The 18,981-nt window shown below is 44.2% G+C and overlaps 1 long non-coding RNA gene across 1 annotated transcript; it reads right to left on the reverse strand.

Moving 5' to 3' along the window:
- Positions 1-15,869: 15,869 nt before the first annotated feature.
- On the reverse strand, positions 15,870-17,996 carry LOC147315457 (uncharacterized). Its single transcript, XR_015124351.1, has 2 exons — positions 16,857-17,996; positions 15,870-16,724 (listed from the first exon to the last, which is right to left on the reverse strand). It is a non-coding gene; the product is annotated as an uncharacterized LOC147315457 (long non-coding RNA).
- Between the last annotated feature and the right edge of the window lie 985 nt (positions 17,997-18,981).

The raw sequence follows: 18,981 nt of genomic DNA on the forward strand, positions 1-18,981 counted from the left end.
CATCATAAAAACAAATCCTTGAAGTAGGAGCACAGAACACATGCTTAAAAACAACAGTAGGACCTCACAAAGATATACACGCCACCAAAAAGGCATAAATCTGCCTTCAGAGTTTAATTAACTGACAATGACATGCTGGAGGATTTTTTTTAGAACCATTCCTTTAGTAAAAGTAACACGCTATCAAAAAACTCACTACACAGAGAACTGTAGTACTGAAAAAAATGGACATAAATGATTAACAATAAAAATATTTAAAAGTTGTAGATGCTGATCTGAAAGTGCTGATGCTGTCTGCTTCTATTCAACTTGCCTATTTCATTAGACTGGACACGACATTTTTATGTCTACTCTTCATCATCAAGGCTTTCCTTGCTAATACGTTAAAGCAGAGATAAAAAATTCATATACATGTTGGACAAGTTACTAGGCAGACATGAGTGCCTCTTTTTAGTAGCCGTTCTGTTGCTTGAGTGCTTCAGATCATTGTCCTCTTGCATGACCAAATTTCAGTCAAGATTTAATGGTCAGACAAATGACCTGATATTTAATTCCAGAATACTTTGGTATACAGAGGAGTTCATGGTCAATTCAGTGACTGCAAGGTGCCCGGGTCCCTTGGCTGTAAAACAATCATCAACTCTCCACTGTTTGACAGTTGGTATGAGATGTTTGTGCTGATAAGCTGCTGTGGCATCTATGAAAATCTAACCTGTGCTTTCTCTTGGCAACTCTACCAAACAAGCCTTACCTATTCAATCTATTTCTAATTGTACTGCCATGTACTTTATCATTTAGCACACTGAGATCTGTAGAGTATATGTAGCTCTTTTCAGTTTCTCTTTGGGGTAAATTTGCTGGGTTGTCCACTCCTGGTAGGATTGTGGCGTTGTGTCCACAGATATCTGAATCCTCCAGACAAGCAAAGTCCCAAATTCCTGCTTTTACACATGTGGTCACACTTGTTGATGCATTTGGTTAACAGCACATGGCTACTACTTAACCTCTTAATTCCCACAGAAGCAGAAGCGGTATATAGATATGCTTTTTTTCTTTGGCATTGAGTCCTGTGAAAATCTTCTTTTTCAAATGACTGTAGAACGGCTAAAGTAAATTAGGAACTGAAATAGGCCTAAAGGACAGCAAAAAGTATGCATGATAAATACAATCAAAGCAAACAAAGCAAAGAAAAGAAGAGATGCAAAATGGATATAAAGGGACAAAGAATAAGCACAGGGGCCCAATATCAGACCGATGTGGAACCACAAAGACACACAAAACAAACACAAACAACAGCAAAGAGACACATTACCCCATACCTTTATTCCATCCATCCATCCACTTCCGCTTATCCTTTTCAGGGTTGCGGGGGATGCTGGAGCCTATCCCAGTTGTCATAGAGCGAGAGGTGGGGTACACCCTGGACAGGTCGCCAGTCTGTCGCAGGGCCAACACACCTTTATTCCAAATAAAAATAATAAAAACAGGAGCAATATCATCAAGATTACAGAAACTTTCCACTTCTGTAGAGCGCTTTGGAGAATATGTTTGCTAGCATTGTTGTTTTTTAACGCGTTTAGGCAAAATGCAACTGCTGAATGTAATAATCTAAGTTTCTTGTTTCTTCCTACAGTTGTGAGAAAAGACACAAAAAGTTTGTGATGAAATGCTGTCAGCTGGTGGCAAAAATAAAGGGCTGAGTAAAAATCAACCCTTTCAAGAATGGGACAGAAACAATGGGAAAAAAACCCCTTTGCTTTTATGCTTTTCCTGGATTTGGTTTTTTTTAACGACAGTATTTTGAGCCTGCAGCATAAAAACCATTTCTTTAGACAAATTTTTGCCTGCCAGTTTACTGGGTTTTTACCATTTTTTAAACTTTTCCTGTAACTAAATCCCACTTTCTGTCTATTCTCTCTCTCTCTCTCCCTCTCTGTGTGTGTCTGTGTCTGTATGCGTGTGTTTGCAGATTCAGTTTGTACAGCTGTTACAGAAACTGGACAGTATATGTGAGACAATGTCCCAAATGTTTTCTTCGAAGTGCAGCAGCTAAGGAACACTCATGTCTCTCTGTCCATCCCAGTGTGCTTGTGTACTCAAGAGGTTTCAGTTTGGTCTTCCAGTCAGATCAATAGTGTTGTAGTGTTGGTCACTGCTGTGTCTACTCCGCAGCTAAGATTCTTCTGTGGTATTCACCACAGGACTAGTGTTTCTACTCTATGTTTTTACTTTACCACTGATAGGAGGCTGCTTTCTCTATATTTGGAACAAATCTGTGTGCGATGTGGGGAAGAATAGTGGGTTGAAGGAACCGAGAGGCATGCATGTATAGTAGGATGAAAGGGAAGGAGAGGTGAAGGGCAGAATGAAAAAAAGACAGTAGTTTATTTTTTATGTTGTATTCAGTTAAGCCATGTTTAATTAAAATGTAATTCCACACTTTAAATATTAAACCCTAAAGGGAATACCTTGAATTGAATATGGGGACCATCAGACTGTTTGTAATTCATATATTTCTTGTTTCTTTTTATATGGGAATACAGGTAACCTGAGAGCTCCCTCATATTCCTATATCTGTTTTTCTCTTCTGGTGTCATCAATCCAAACTATGTAACAGCCCGTTTGTTTTCATAAGAGTAGTTTTGTAATTACTTTAGGTCACTGAAGCCTTTGTTGTTCACAGCAGAATATTAAATGTGAGTATTCAAGTCCAGAAGACACAATATTGCCTGTTTTATGCTGACATAGTTTCTTTCTGTTTCGTAACCCCTTATTTAATGATTAATAACTTCACATTCTGAATGTCACAGAACAAACAGAAAAACAGATGCAACAGAAGTCACTTTCACAAGTGTTTCTCCTCATGAGAAAAGGATATGATGACTCAGAATTGCATTTGAAAAACCAAACAAAACAATACAAAAACAATTTTTGGAGTGCTTACCTGCTAAAAACGACTCTCTCTTTTTTTAAATAATGAAAATGTTTCAAATATTCAGGTGAGTCTATGTACAAGAAATTATTATGAGCCAACAATTTAACTATGTTACCTTTAAAATTAAGAATCGTTTATTCAGTTTGGCATTACATTGAAATAGTCGCTTTGAATCCAGGGACCTGGTCTGTGACCACGTGTAGTCAGCTGCCATCTTGAAAGCAACTTTGGTGCATCAAGAAGCAAGATAGAATATATTAGTGTATAACTATACAAATATAATAATATTAGTGCAGAAAAAGGAGACACATTTCAAATTTAAGAAACAGATAGTAGCTCTTGTAAAATTATTCTTTATTACTGGAGTGGAAGTGGGAGTGAAATCAGTGGTGACATTGAGACAGATGAGGCTAATCACACTGTTGATGGCAATTACAGTTTTTTTACAGACGCTAGGACACATTTCTCAATACTTAGGTCACTTTTGCAAAACTCCTCACACAGTGAGCACAACAGAAGTCTATGTGGGCTAAACTGAGGACCAGTTATCATTGTTTTGGCACAAAATGCATTCAATGACTACATCTCTCAAATTTCATGAATTATCTTCTCACTCAGACACAACAACTGCCAAAAATCTTTGTACGTACAGGACATTTTGCATGTGCTTACATACTGTTTTCAAAACTGTTAAACTTATGGCCAAAACAATAACACAATGCAAAACTTAAAAAGACAGCAAAATCCAACAGCAATATTTTATTGAAACATATTTTAAATCTAAAAATGCAGTTTAACCAGCCACAGCTTATTCTCATTGTAGATGAACATCTGCACAGGTGTTACTCCTTCAATTTTTCAACTCCTTCAATTCTGGCAGCCAGAAGATTCTTTCCTAGGTGTGTTGCCCTAGATGACATAAGATGTGATGTGGATGAGAACCTGTGGCCAAATGGAGAAGACCGAGTAGATTAGCATTACTACTGTATGTGTATCAGTGGATGGTGTGTATACAAATTCTTGTATTTTGGGATTACTTAGTGCAAAAACAATAAAAATACAGAAACATAAATACATGATGTCTGATTCATTCCAGTAACATATATTGAAATTATAAACAGAGATGTGTCCTTGTTTTACACAGGAAAACACTGTGTAATGCTACATGTTGTTAGTGTTTTTTAGGTCATTGTTTTGTGGGTGACAAAGTGTGTTTGTCGGCTGTCAACCTTTGCTAGTGTTCTGGAAGAATGTGTTCATTTGAGACCTGAATGAAGTGTTTTGGTAGTTGTAGTGCATTTTGAATGTGAAATGAACTGCTTTGCCAGGCTGAGGGTCAGTTAGGAGAAATGTGTGAAGAGTTTTGCAAAAGTGACTTAAGTATTGAGAAATGTGTCCTAGCGTCTGTAAAAAACTGTAACGAATTCTGCATGATGTCTGATTCATTCCAGTAACATATATTGAAATTCTAAACAGAGATGTGTCCTTGTTTTACACAAGAAAACACTGTGTAGTGTTTTTTAGGTCATTGTTTTGTGGGTGACAAAGTGTGTTTGTCGGCTGTCAACCTTTGCTAGTGTTCTGGAAGAATGAGGTTATTTGAGACCTGAATGAAGTGTTTTGGTAGTTGTAGTGCATTTTGAATGTGAAATGAACTGCGTTGCCAAGCTGAAGGTCAGTTAGGAGGATTGTGTGAAGAGTTTTGCAAAAGTGACCTAAGTATTGGGAAATGTGTCCTAGCATCTGTAAAAAACTGTAATGACAATCAGACAAGAGGGAAATAAAACTAAAGGTAAAACACAAGAGACAAAGAACTACTAAAGTAAAAGAAGTAAAAACCAACTGAAACGAGGTACAGACATGCTCAAACTTAACAGAATAAACTCTGAAAATACAGAATAAACTCTGTAAATGCAAAAACAGTAAAACTAAAATAGAAAAAGAAAAGGCTCATACTATAAGCAGGCCATTAGAAAAAACATCCAAATTCCTATCATTGTTGTAAAATTGTAACTAAATATGGGTTCTTAAATTGGCAAAACAGAATTAAATATGCAGATATTCTAATTGTCCTGTCCAGTTCATTAAACAAACCTAAAATATATTTGCAAGAGCACTTTCCAGAGGGGGCTGTGTGTGTGTGTGTGTGTGTGTGTGTGTGTGTGTGTGTGTGTGTGTGTGTGTGTCTGGGAGAGCAATCTGAGCTCTTCCATCTGGAGGGGACACCTGGATGAGAGGATGCAGTCCAAACAAAAGCAGGAGGATGAGGGTGCTTGTTTGAATAAAGGAGCTTATTTACTGTCAGGCCAATCTGTCTGGATGACCCTCATCTTCTCCACATCACACCGTGACACTGACAGTATGCAAAATCGATTGCAACAAAACAAGCCAAAGTGCAGCAGGAGGACAAGCTATAAGTAGAACACTTTCTCAAATACACTCTCTTTCACTCTTTCCAAAATTGCTTTACATTTTTGAGAGCATATTTCAATTCAATTCAATTCAATTTTATTTATTTACACATATTACATATGTCTCCTATAGCCGCTTCCCTTCATTGGCTCCCTGTTAAATCCAGAATTGAATTCAAAATCCATAAAATTATGAACAGAACCGGAGACAAAGGGCAGCCTGGCGGAGCCCATCACCCACCGGGAACGAGTCCGACTTGTTGCTGGCAATGCAAACCAAGCTCTTGCAACGGTTGTATAGGGATCGAATGGCCTGTAGCAATGGGCCAGACAATAATTTTTATGGACAGGATTTCTAGGCGCAGCCAAGTGGTGGAGGGCTTTCACTTCGGTGGCCTCAGAATCTCATCTCTGCTTTTCGCGGATGATGTGGTTCTGTTGGCTTCATCGGGTGAGGGCCTCCAGCTTGCACTGGAAAGGTTTGCAGCCGAGTGTGAAGCAGCGGGGATGAGGATCAGCACCTCCAAATCTGAGGCCATGGTTCTCAGCCGGAAAAGGGTGGAGTGCCCACTCCGGGTCGGGGATGAGTTCCTGCCCCAAGTGGAGGAGTTCAAGTACCTCGGGGTCTTGTTTGCGAGTGATTGGAGAAGGGAGCCGGAGATCGACAGACGGATTCGTGCGGCGGCTGCAGTGATGCGGACGCTGCACCGGTCCATCGTGGTGAAGAGGGAGCTGAGTGTAAAAGCGAAGCTCTCAATTTACCGGGTCGATCTACGTCCCTACCCTCACCTATGGCCACGAGCTGTGGGTAGTGACCGAAAGAACGAGATCGCGGATACAAGCGGCAGAAATGAGCTTCCTCCGAAGGGTGGCCTCTCCCTTAGAGATAGGGTGAGAAGTTTGGCCATCCGGGAGGGGCTCAGAGTAGAGCCGCTGCTCCTCCATATCGAAAGGAGCCAGCTGAGGTGGTTCGGGCATCTGACATCTGGCATTTCTGTATTTTATGTATATAAGTTTAGATTCGTTATTTATAGTTGGTTTAAACAGCTTTGTGTATGTATGTGTAATGTGTATATATAGACACGTGTGTGTGTGTGTGTGTGTGTGTGTGTGTGTGTGTGTGTGTGTGTGTGTGTGTGTGTGATTTACATTGCTGTGCTTGAGAGCCACCATCTACCGGAACCAAATTCCCTGTATGTGTCTGCACATATACTTGGCCAATAAACACGATTCTGATTCTGATTCTGATTCTGACAAGGATGCCCCCTGGGCGCCTCCTGGGGTTGGTGTTCTGGGCATGTCCCACTGGGAGGAGGCCCCGGGGCAGACCCAGGACACGCTGGAGAGATTATATCTCTCGGCTGGCCTGGGAACGCTTTGGTCTTCCCCCGGATAAGCTGGAGGAGGTGGCTGGGAAGAGGGAGGTCTGGGCTTCTCTGCTTAGGCTGCTGCCCCCACGACCCGGCCCCGGATAAAGCGGAAGAAGATGGATGGATGGAATTCAAAATCCTGCTCCTCACATACAAGGTCTTAAATAATCAGGCCCCATCTTATCTTACTGACCTTATAGTACCATATCACCCCATTAGAGAACTTCGCTCTCCACTGCAGGCTTAGTTGTTGTTCCTCGAATATTTAAAAGTAGAATGGGAGGCAGAGCCTTCAGTTTTCAGGCCCCTCTTCTGTGGAACCAGCTTCCAGTTTGGATTCGGGAGACAGACACTATCTCTACTTTCAAGATTAGGCTTAAAACTTTCCTTTTTGCTAAAGCATATAGTTAGGGCTGGACCAGGTGACCCTGAATCCTCCCTTAGTTATGCTGCAATAGGGTGCTGTGGGGAATCACACTTATTATTAATCTCTCTCTCTCTTCCACAGCTTTTATCCTGTCTTCCTTCTCTCACCCCAGGAAATGGCCCATGCTCCCTGAGCCTGGTTCTACCAGAGGTTTCTTCCTGTTAAAAGTTTTTCCTTCCGACTGTCGCCAAAGTGCTTGCTCATAGGGGGTCTCCAAAAGTTGATTCTGTTCATCTGCACATAGCGTTTTGTGGGAGAAACGTTTCGTCACTCATCCAAGTGACTTCTTGGGACCCGCAGTCCTGCAGCTTAGACTGACCTTAGACTGACCTGATGTCTCTTGGATGCAATGTTCCCTCTAATTTTTCATGTGTCTGAGCAAACACACAAACTCCCTGAGCGGCCCCTTGGACCACTGTGAGCAACATTAAACGTGTGCACTGTGGTCACGCCAGCATCGAATCCACCCAAGTTACATGGTTTATTAAAATAATCAAATGACAGCATTTACATTTATGTTAGACTACTTTTAATTAACTGCTTTAGCCCACTTACAATGAAAATTTAAAAAAAATCTTGTTCATGACCTTGTGTAGTATGTTAACACTATTGGAAGTAAAAATAACTTGAACTCCAATTTTGAAAACACAACTTTCTTTTTTTTAATATAAAGCTCTGACTTGTATTATGAGTCTGTGGTCTGGGAGAGAGTCCTGTCACACTCTGTCTGCAAAATACAGTATATAATGACCAATGTTGGGCAATTAATTATATAGTTACTTCTTCAAAAAAGTAACTGAGTTATGCAAACAACAACGTTTTTTGCAGCTGTTTACCTAAAAATGCAGCCAAGGTGGTTTTTTAAATAAACATTTCAAACTATTTACAGAACAATCAGCTGTTCTGCATCAAATCTGATGCCACACAAATTATTTCTGCCACTCCAAAAAGTAATTTCTGGCCACTATGAGATAAAGGAGAACAACAGCCTGATACCTGCAGGCCTGACAACAGGAGATGTATCACTGCTGTAACACCTGTAACATTCAGCAGTCGCCTCATTGCTCTGACGCACACAACAAAACTATTGACTACACTACACACTAACTACACACGATTTGCGCTATGTCGCAAATCTCTCACATCTCAAAACATCGCCGTCACTCCTAAAACTTCCCCCTTCCTAAACAAGTAAATGCCTTGTTGCCATATCATTTTTTGTTTGTTCGACATGGTACATTTTTCCAGCAATAGGAAAGAGTGGGTTTTTTTTGGTTTTGGTTTTGCTCACAGGCAGAGAGCGCTTTCAAGCGTTTTCCTTATAAAACACAGTTTTTACCATTTCTTCCCTCAGTAAATATAAACAACGATAGCATTCAGAAAGAAAAACAAACATTGCAGATATTTTTATCATAACTCTGGTTTTACGTGGCCGATCAACACAAAATCAAAACTGGTATAAAGTCCACACTTTTTCCGTCGATTGTTCCGTCTGTCCTGCTCACATCTCCAATGGTTGTTCACGTTGTCATTAACGTGGCTTCATTCCACATCAGCCACGCCACTTTGCTAGCTAAAACACCGGTGTCGGCACATAAGGATGCTGTCATAGCCTGTCAACGACGTTGATTAGCTGCGTCTATACGAATGTGAATCGCATTATTGGCTGGGCTATGGGATAAGGTGGGATTGTTCTAATCCCATAGCAGCCAGCCACTTACTGACTAACACTGCAAAACAGAATTGTTAAAGTATTAATGTTAATTTCAATTCAGGTTAGATTTTTTTTCTGTGCGCAGAGACCATGCCAGCAGTGTGCAATTGCGCAGGTGCGCAGCTTAGAGGGAACATTGCTTGGATGAGTGAGAAACGTTTCTCCCACAAAACGCTACATCCGGATGAACAGAATCAACTTTTGGAGATTTACTTACCTGGATGATTGTGCATGCATCAAGACATAGGGGGTCATATGATTGTTGGTTTTTTTTCTCTGTATGTGCTATTGTAGGGTCTACCTTACAATATAAAGCGCCTCGAGGCAACTGCAGTTGTGGTTTGGTGCTGTATAAGTAAAACTGAATTGAATTGAAAAAGACATGAACTGATTGTCATCAAGATCTTCACTGTGTCTCGCAGTTGTTAAGATGATGGTCCGGCGTCTTTTGTGACCTCCTGGATGAGTCGTTCATGTGTTCTTGCAGTAATTTGGATTAGCAATTCTGAGAAAGCTCTCACTTGGTTTGTTGGAGTCGCAAAGCTTTAGAAATGGCTTTTTAATCCATCCATCCATCCATCCATCCATCCATCTTCATCCGCTTATCCGAGGTCGGGTCGCGGGGGTAGCAGCCTAAGCAAAGAGGTCCAGACCTCCCTCTCCCCAGCCACCTCCTCCAGCTTGTCCGGGGGAATACCAAGGCGTTCCCAGGCCAGCCGAGAGATATAATCTCTCCAGCGTGTCCTGGGTCTGCCCCGGGGCCTCCTCCCGGTGGGACATGCCTGGAACACCTCGCCCAGGAGGCGCCCAGGGGGCATCCTTGCCAGATGCCCGAACCACCTCAGCTGGCTCCTTTCGATGTGGAGCAGCAGCTGCTCTACTCTAAGCCCCTCCCGGATGGCCGAACTTCTCACCCTATCTCTAAGGGAGAGGCCAGCCACCCTTCGGAGGAAGCTCATTTCCGCCGCTTGTATCCGCGATCTCGTTCTTTCGGTCACTACCCACAGCTCGTGGCCATAGGTGAGGGTAGGGACGTAGATCGACCGGTAAATTGAGAGCTTCGCTTTTACACTCAGCTCCCTCTTCACCACGACTGACCGGTGCAGTGTCCGCATTACTGCAGCCGCAGCCCCAATCCGTCTGTCGATCTCCAGCTCCCTTCTCCCATCACTCGCGAACAAGACCCCGAGATACTTGAACTCCTCCACTTGGGGCAGGAACTCATCCCCGACCCGGAGTGGGCACTCCACCCTTTTCCGGCTGAGAACCATGGCCTCAGATTTGGAGGTGCTGATCCTCATTCCCGCTGCGTTACACTCGGCTGCGAACCGCTCCAGTGCGAGCTGGAGGCCCTCACCCGATGAAGCCAACAGAACCACATCATCCGCAAAAATCAGAGATGAGATTCTGAGGCCACCAAAGCGAAAGCCCTCCGCCACTTGGCTGCGCCTAGAAATCCTGTCCATAAAAATTATGAACAGAACCGGAGACAAAGGGCAGCCCTGGCGGAGCCCATCACCCACCGGGAACGAGTCCGACTTATTGCCGGCAATGCGAACCAAGCTCTTGCAACGGTTGTATAGGGATTGAATGGCCCGTAGCAATGGGCCAGACACCCCATACTCGCGCAACACCTCCCACAGGACGCCCCGAGGGACACGGTCGAATGCCTTCTCCAGGTCCACAAAACACATGTAGACTGGTTGGGCAAACTCCCATGCACCCTCAAGTATCCTCGAGAGGACAAAGAGCTGGTCCAGTGTTCCGCGACCAGGACGAAAACCGCATTGTTCCTCCTGTATCCGAGGTTCGACTAGCGGACGAACCCTCCTCTCCAGCACCCTGGCATAGACTTTCCCGGGGAGGCTGAGGAGTGTGATCCCCCTGTAGTTGGAACACACCCTCCGGTCCCCCTTCTTGAAGATGGGGACCACCACCCCGGTCTGCCAGTCCACAGGTACTGCCCCTGATCTCCACGCAACATTGCAGAGACGTGTCAACCAAGACAGCCCTACAACGTCCAGAGCCTTCAGGAACTCGGGGCGGACCTCATCGACACCAGGGGCTCTGCCACCAAGGAGTTGTTTAACTGCCTCAGTGACCTCGCCCCCGGAAATCGGTGGGTCACACCCCTCATCCCCAGACTCTGCTTCCTCCCCGGAAGACGTGTCAGTGGGATTAAGGAGGTCCTCGAAGTATTCCTTCCACCGCCCGACAATTTTCTCAGTCGACGTCAACAGCGCTCCGCCAGCACTATACACAGTGCAGGTAGAGCACCGCTTTCCCCTCCTGAGACGCCTGACGGTTTGCCAGAATCTCTTCGAGGCAGTCCGAAAGTCTTTTTCCATGGCCTCTCCGAACTCCTCCCACACCCGAGTTTTTGCTTCAGCCACTGCCCGAGCCGCATTCCGCTTGGCCTGTCGATACCTGTCGGCTGCCTCCGGAGTCCCACAGGCTAACCAAGCCCGATAGGCCTCCTTCTTCAGCCTGGTGGCTCCCTTCACCTCTGGTGTCCACCATTTGGTTCGGGGATTACCACCACGGCAGGCACCGACCACCTTGCGGCCGCAGCTCAATGCAGCAGCTTCGGCAATGGAGACGCTGAACATGGTCCATTCGGACTCAATGTCCCCAGTCTCCCTCGGAATGCTATTGAAGCTCTGCCGGAGGTGTGCGTTGAAGATCTCGCGGACTGGGGCCTCTGCTAGACGTTCCCAGCACACCCTCACTACGCGTTTAGGTGCACCAGGTCTGTCCAGCGTCCTCCCCCGCCACCTGATCCAACTCACCACCAGGTGGTGATCAGTTGACAGCTCAGCCCCTCTCTTCACCCGAGTGTCCAGAACATATGGTCGCAGGTCTGGTGATACGATTACAAAATCGATCATCGACCTACGGCCTAGAGCATCCTGGTGCCACGTGCACTTATGGACACTCTTATGTTCGAACAGGGTGTTCGTTATGGCCAAACTGTGATTAGCACAGAAGTCCAATAACAAAGCACCGCTCGGGTTCAGATCAGGGAGGCCGTTCCTCCCAATCACGCCCCTCCAGGTCTCGCTGTCGTTACCCACGTGAGCATTGAAGTCTCCCAGCAGGACAACAGAGTCTCCAGGTGGAGCACCTTCCAGCACCCCCCCCAGGGACTCTAAGAAGGCTGGGTACTCCGAACTGCCACTCGGCGCATAAGCGCAGATGACAGTCAGGACCCGTTCCCCGACCCTAAGGCGCAGGGAACAAACCCTCTCGTCCACCGGGAAAAACCCCAACGTACCGGCAGCAAGCCGAGGGGATATAAGAATACCCACCCCAGCCCGCCGCCTCTCACCAGGGGCAACTCCAGACTGAGACAGAGTCCAGCCCCTCTCCAGGAGACTGGTTCCAGAGCCCAGACAATGCGTAGAGGTGAGCCCAACTATATCTAGCCGGTGCCTCTCAACCTCACGCACCAACTCAGGCTCCTTCCCCACCAGAGAGGTGACATTCCATGTCCCTATTGCCAGTCTTGGCAGCCGGGGGTCGGTCCGCCAGGGCCTCCGCTCCTGGCCGCCACCCGGCTCACAATGCACCCGACCCCTATGGCGCCTCCTGCGGGTGGTGGGCCTGCGGGAGGATGGGCCCATGTCTCCTCTTCGGGCTGTGCCCGGCCGGGCCCCATGGACTAAGGCCCGGCCACCAGACGCTCGCCCTCGGGCACCCTCCCCGGGCCTGGCTCCAGGGCGGGGCCCCGGTAACCCTATCCCGGGCAGGGTAAACTGTTCCCTCGATATTCTTTTCATGGGGGTCTTCTGAATCGCTCTTTGTCTGGTCCCTCACCCAGGACCAGTTTGCCATGGGAGACCCTACCAGGGGGCAAAAGCCCCCAGACAACATAGCCCCTGGGATCCCTGGGACACACAAACCCCTCCACCACGATAAGGTAGCGATAAGGCTTTTTAATCCACGACATTTTTCTTCTGTTCTTGAGTTTTCTTAAATCGTAGATTAGATTACTTTTTCACATAGATCAGGTGGGTTTGGACAGCTTTTTGTCCTTTATAAATGAAATTATCATTTCAAAATGCCATTTTATATTTATTTCAGTTATCTTTGCCTAAAATGTATTTATTTTTTGATGATCTACAACTTGTGAGTGTGACAAATATATATAGAAAAATGAAGGGGGTAAATACTTTTTCCACAGTAGTGAAAAAGTATATTAGTATTGGGTCTTGTTCAAATGAGTCCAAATACTTGGCTGCCTTTTGGGATGTAGTACAAGACAGGGTGCTGCAGTTGGTATGAGGTGAATCAAAAATGAACACAGTGATGCATACTATAGTTTTCTCTCCGTCTATTATGTATTTTCAGCAGAAGCACCCCAAGTGTATAACTAGATGTTTTCAGTTGACATACGAAGAACTACAATATAGAAATGTAATTGTAGCACAACTGTACACACATATACAATTGATTCACTGTTGTGAGACTGGTTCATTAATCAGTGGAGTATTTTGCTACTAACTGAATTTAAAAAAGACTTTATTTTCAATTCACAGGTATACATGCATGCTGAGGTTTTACCATATTACTCAAAAATTACAGATCATTGGTTGGGAGGTGAGTGTCTTGGCATACCTGCCAACATTCAGGTTTATATTAGTTGGCAATTGCTAAGTTAGATTTTATCTGTTGTCTAAAATCTATACACTGGATTGTATAACTAAATATATAATAAATAAATAATCAATGAATATTCAATATTCATTCTTTCTTTTACTAGTTATTTACCTTTCTAAATTCACTACACTATGCAACTAGCCTACCTATCAGATGCATTTTGCATTGTCTTAAGTGACTTCATCTTCCAACAGATAAGAGCTTTTCATTCATTATTCAAATGTTCTTCCTTCAGCTGCTGCTCAGGATCTCATTGAATCAGCAGGATTATAAGCCCAAACTGAGCTCAAAGCTTTGATGAAGAGAATTATCTATTATCTAAAACCAATCCAGAAATATTACAGTTTTTCTCGATTGCTAAAACACATTTCTTGAAACTACGCCTCATATCCTCACAACAGTAAACACAAATCCATAACCTCTCACTCAATTCCCCAAACATCCTATTTCCAGGTCAAAATGAAGCTCTACACCCAAAACTATTCACTCCTGCTGAAAAACCAAACTTTGCCCTCAGACATCAAACACAAGCCCTCAAAAACACACACACTACAACAGAGTTTTGCACACTGGTACAATTAATTCAAAACAATAGTTCCAAAACAATTAGGTTGCTTATGGTTCTCCCCTTCAAAACCCTTGTCACATGATAAACACAAAAGACGCAACCAATGTATGTACAGTGGCACATTGTCATTCATGTACTTATACAGTACAACACACACCAGAAACATTATCCCACCTCAGCATCTTGTCTTTGGTCTGGGTCAGGCCAGAGAATCTCATCCACATCACAGGCTATATTGGCCCCAGCCAGGCAGCGGGGGTAAAATCCTCTTGCATGCCTGATCCACCCCTGGCATGCATCTACTGATATGTCTAGGCAGGCCTCTTCCATGGCCTGAAGGAGGTGAACACGGACATAAGGTTCTCGGTCATACACTTTCCACCGCCATGCCGAAAATAACTCCTCTATCGGGTTTAGAAAGGGAGAGTATGCAGGCAGAAAGATATTAGAAAACCTTGGGTTATTGGTAAACCAGTCACGAACCAGAGCAGCGCGATGGAAGCTGACGTTATCCCACACAACAACGTAGTGAGGCTGCTCTGGCTGTGCTGGTTCCCTGTAGTCCAGCTGGAACATATGTTGTCTTAAACCATCAAGAAAAGCAAGGAGAAGCATAGTGTTATAGGGTCCTAGTACGGCATGGTGGTGGAGTACCCCTCGTTGGCTGATGGCTGCGCACATAGTGACATTCCCCCCACGCTGACCAGGGACATTTACAATAGCCTGATGGCCAATTATGTTCCTCCCCCTTTTCCTTCTTTTGGTCAGGTTAAAACCTGCCTCATCCACAAAGATTATTTCATGGGGAACAGGCCGTCCTTCAATCTCAAAGATTCTCTGCAAAACACATAACACAGTAGAGTCAATCGGTACCCTGAACCACAGTTCAAGAGTGCTGAAATGGCAGCATAAACTGCCATGCTGTGGTGGTACACAATACTTTATACAGTATCAAAACTCATACCTGAACATATTCCACACGTTGGTTCTTCACTCTGTCAGAGTTTCGTTCGAAAGGGACTCGGTATGCCTGTTTCATCCGGAATTGATTCTTTCGGAGGATGCGGTCAATTGTGGAGAGGCTGATGGCATTTATGCCTCGAAAAAGATGATCATCCTCAATCACTCTCCTTTGAATCTCTCGCAGGCGGATTACATTATTTGCAATTACCATGTTTACAAGTTCCCTCTCTTGCTCCTCCGACAAAAGCCTTAACCTGCCTCCACCAGGTGGTCGTCTCTGTGTCCTACAAAAATAGAAGCACTCATTACTGTAACTGTCACACATTCATTTTACAGGAAAATACAGTTTTTTACAGTCGCTAACAAGCGCCTACCCATACTTCAGATACTTTTTCTAAACTCTTAACACAGACCCACACCTACAAAACACAATTGGCCAAATGGATAATATCCTTCCCAAAAATACACTTTGTTAAATATATACTAACTCCTCATTTCAAAATTAGAACACATCTTTCTCTGCACACACTAACTGTACAAAAACACTATAAATCTGACTCAAAATGAAATTAGTCTGTCAAAGAATAACACTTGTTTTCACTTCACAAGGTACATGCAGTCAATCAAAGTACACCAGGTTTCAAAATACTGGCTATTATTGACATTACAAAAACTGCATAGACTTTTATGTTTCAGTGTCACAGGTATTTGCATGCGAAACATGCAATCCACCATATTGACACCAGAAATGTCTTGGTTGGTAACTGTATGTCCACATGTACAGTAATGTTCACATTCAAAAGCATTCCAGTAAAAAGCAAACAAGTTTTTGTTTCTTTACTGTTTACCACAGGAGGTACAGTAGAAACACGGTATGATAGGACAGAGAAAGTTTTACAGTATTGCTTACAGTGAACAAAATATCCATGAAACACACAAGAGCATTCTGAACAAAAAAACAACAGCAAAAAGCCAAGATAAAAAGGGGGGGAGGGGGGCTAAAAAAAGGCAAAAAAGTTGCATCTAATCTCTGCGATCTTCAGGGTTAGGCCACATGTTTTCATCAACATCACATCTGATGTCAGCCAAGTCGATGCACCTGGGATAAAACCGCCTGGTATGTCGGATCCACCCTTGGCAATCGTCAACTGTGATGTCCCTGGAGCCAGCATCCATGGCTTCAAGGAGGGACATCTGGTCATGTGGCTGATGGTCATAAACCTTCCACCGCCATGCAGAAAAGAACTCCTCTATGGGGTTGAGGAAAGGTGAATAGGGTGGAAGGAAGAGACTCACCAGTCTTGGGTGGACTTCAAACCATGTTGTTATTGCTTGCGAGTGATGGAAAGCCACATTGTCCCAGGTAATTACAAAGGTCCTCATGTTTTCACCCTCCTGACCCTGCTCTGGAACCAGGCGCTGGTGGAGATCATTGAGAAAGGCAAGCAAGCGCTCTGTATTATAGGGTCCAACCTGACATTTGTGAAGGAGTAATCCTGCATTTGCAATTGCTGCACACATGGTAATGTTTGCCCCTCTCTGTCCTGGCACATCAACTGTGGCCCTTTTTCCAATTACATTCCGTCCACGTCGACGCCTTTTGGCCAGATTGAATCCTGCCTCATCGATGTATATGAATTCATGAGGGGCCTGGTTGGCCTCCAATTCCATAACTCTCTGAAACAAAGTTTATGTAAGTCATGTTAGTACTGTATACCATACTGTACTGTAACCTAGTATTGTGTAGGTTACCTACTTGCAAAGTGCAAAGCTTATAGAACTGGACATTGGATTGAATATACACTGTACCTGGACATATTGTCGTCGTAGCTCCTTGACCCTCTCACTGTTCCTCTCAAAGGGAACAGTGTAGAGCTGCTTCATCCGCACTCTATGTTTGGACAATGTCCGCGAAATGGTTGTGAGGCTGATTCTATCGATATTGTCGAATATCTCATGGTCCGCCACAATTCTGGTTTGTATTTCACGCAGTTTTATTGCATTATTTGCAGTAACCATTTCCACAATGGCAAGCTCCTGATCATTACTGAGGAGCTTTCCTCTTCCCCCAGAGGGTGGAAGACGTTGCATTCTTTAGAAAGACAGACAATTCAACATATGCATTACTGTATGACCATATTGACATGTCAAGTGAGAATAGGAACAATCCATGTAAAATGCAATACTTACCTGTTGGTTTGTTGAAAGATGCGTATAATGGAGGCAACCGTTGACCGCCTCAAATTGGGCTGCACTCTTTCACCAGCCTCTCTTAGTGAAAGACCATGGTTGATTACATGGTCAATGATAGTGGCACGAATTTCATCACTGACTACTGTTCTTGCAGCCCTTGGAATGCCACCACCACGCATTCTTACACCTATACCTTGCCCTCTCCTTGGGCCTGCTCTTCTCCCTGGGCCCCTTGCTCTTACTCCTCCTCGACCAGACATTACAGTGTTTGTCTTTTTTTTGTTTCCAAAAACATCACTCCTCAAGGTCTTGCCTTATGAACCCCACTGAGTCTAAGCCAGAATGGAAGAAGGTGTGGTTGGCCCAATTTACCCAACATAAATCAGCTGTGTGTCAATTATTCAATTGTTTGTTTGTTTACAGCTGAGATATATTTTTGATATTGATATTGTTTTTGTACTGATATCATTGCAGGGGCAGAGGTTTTTATACTGTATCTACGGTTTGGAATATTGTTTTTGCTATTGTGGGATGTTGTGTGTTAACATTCGTAGATACTACAAGAACAGTCCATAGTTTTGTTGGGAGGTATAACTTGTCTGTTAAGAAAATGTAAGCATTGTGGAAATGTGTTCACTGACTGCATATTGGGTGAACACGACATGAAATGTGTGAATGGTATGGCCACAACAGACCGATCCTGTGCTAATTGTGTTTAGAGTTTTGCAAATGTGACAACTGTTTGGACAAACGCTTGTTAGCGACTGTAAAAAACTGTAATGGAAACATACTGAAACTCAAGACACATAAGTTCAGTAACTTACAAGTTACTGTACAAAGCAGTCTTACTGCAAGTACACCTACCTGTTTTCCTCCCTGAAGGTTCTGATGATGGAGGCAACAGTGAAGCGACTCAAATTTGGTTGTACTCGTTGCCCAGCCTCCCTCATAGTCATCCCATGGACAAGGACATGGTGAACTAAAGTGGCTCGAATTTCATCCGAGACTGACTGTCTTCGTGCCCTTGCTCTTCCCCTTCCTTGTCGCCGTCGTTCTCCACCTCCACCTCCTTCACCACGTCCTCCTCCTCCTCCACCTCTCCCTCCTCCTCCACCACCTTCCTGTTGTCCTAGACCACCTCCTCCTCCTCTTCCACCACGTCCTCCTCTTTCACCATGTCCTCTTCCTCCACCATGTCCTCCTCCTTCACCACGTCCTCCTCTTTCACCATGTCCTCTTCCTCCACCACGTCCTCTTTCTCCACCACGTCCTCTTCCTTTGCATCTCTTTGGATCCATTGTTTCAAACCTGAATGAGCTGACTTTGGCCCTTTTATCTATCCATCGCAGGTTCTGATTGGTGTGTGCTAAATTTTGACTCCTAGTGTTTCCACCTGGTTAATTGTGTGCTAATTGAGCTCAAGCTATGCTGACTTAAGTTAACATTATTGCATGCTAGTGCTTTCTAAATGACTACATGGTGTAAGCACTGTAAAATGTAGGGATTTGTGTGTAGAGTTTTGCAGTAACAGTTCACCAAATTTGAGTCATGTGTCAAAGCAGGGAATAGTGTTTATAGTTCAGGGAAATGGGTGTGCTTTTTGACCAATAGCGTTACGGTTTTGAAATTTTAGTTTAGAGGCCTGGTTATAGTGTTTAAGCAATCGAGAAAAACTGTAATGCACAGTATTCACAATTCCATCATGCAGGTGCTTCCTTTTCTGTCACACCAATCCTACCCC

Source organism: Aulonocara sp. 'chitande type north' Nkhata Bay, linkage group LG13 (assembly GCF_057382095.1).
Source record: "Aulonocara sp. 'chitande type north' Nkhata Bay isolate Kocher_YH1m ecotype deep benthic linkage group LG13, A_spYH_male_GT1.1, whole genome shotgun sequence".
NCBI lineage: Eukaryota > Metazoa > Chordata > Actinopteri > Cichliformes > Cichlidae > Aulonocara > Aulonocara sp. 'chitande type north' Nkhata Bay.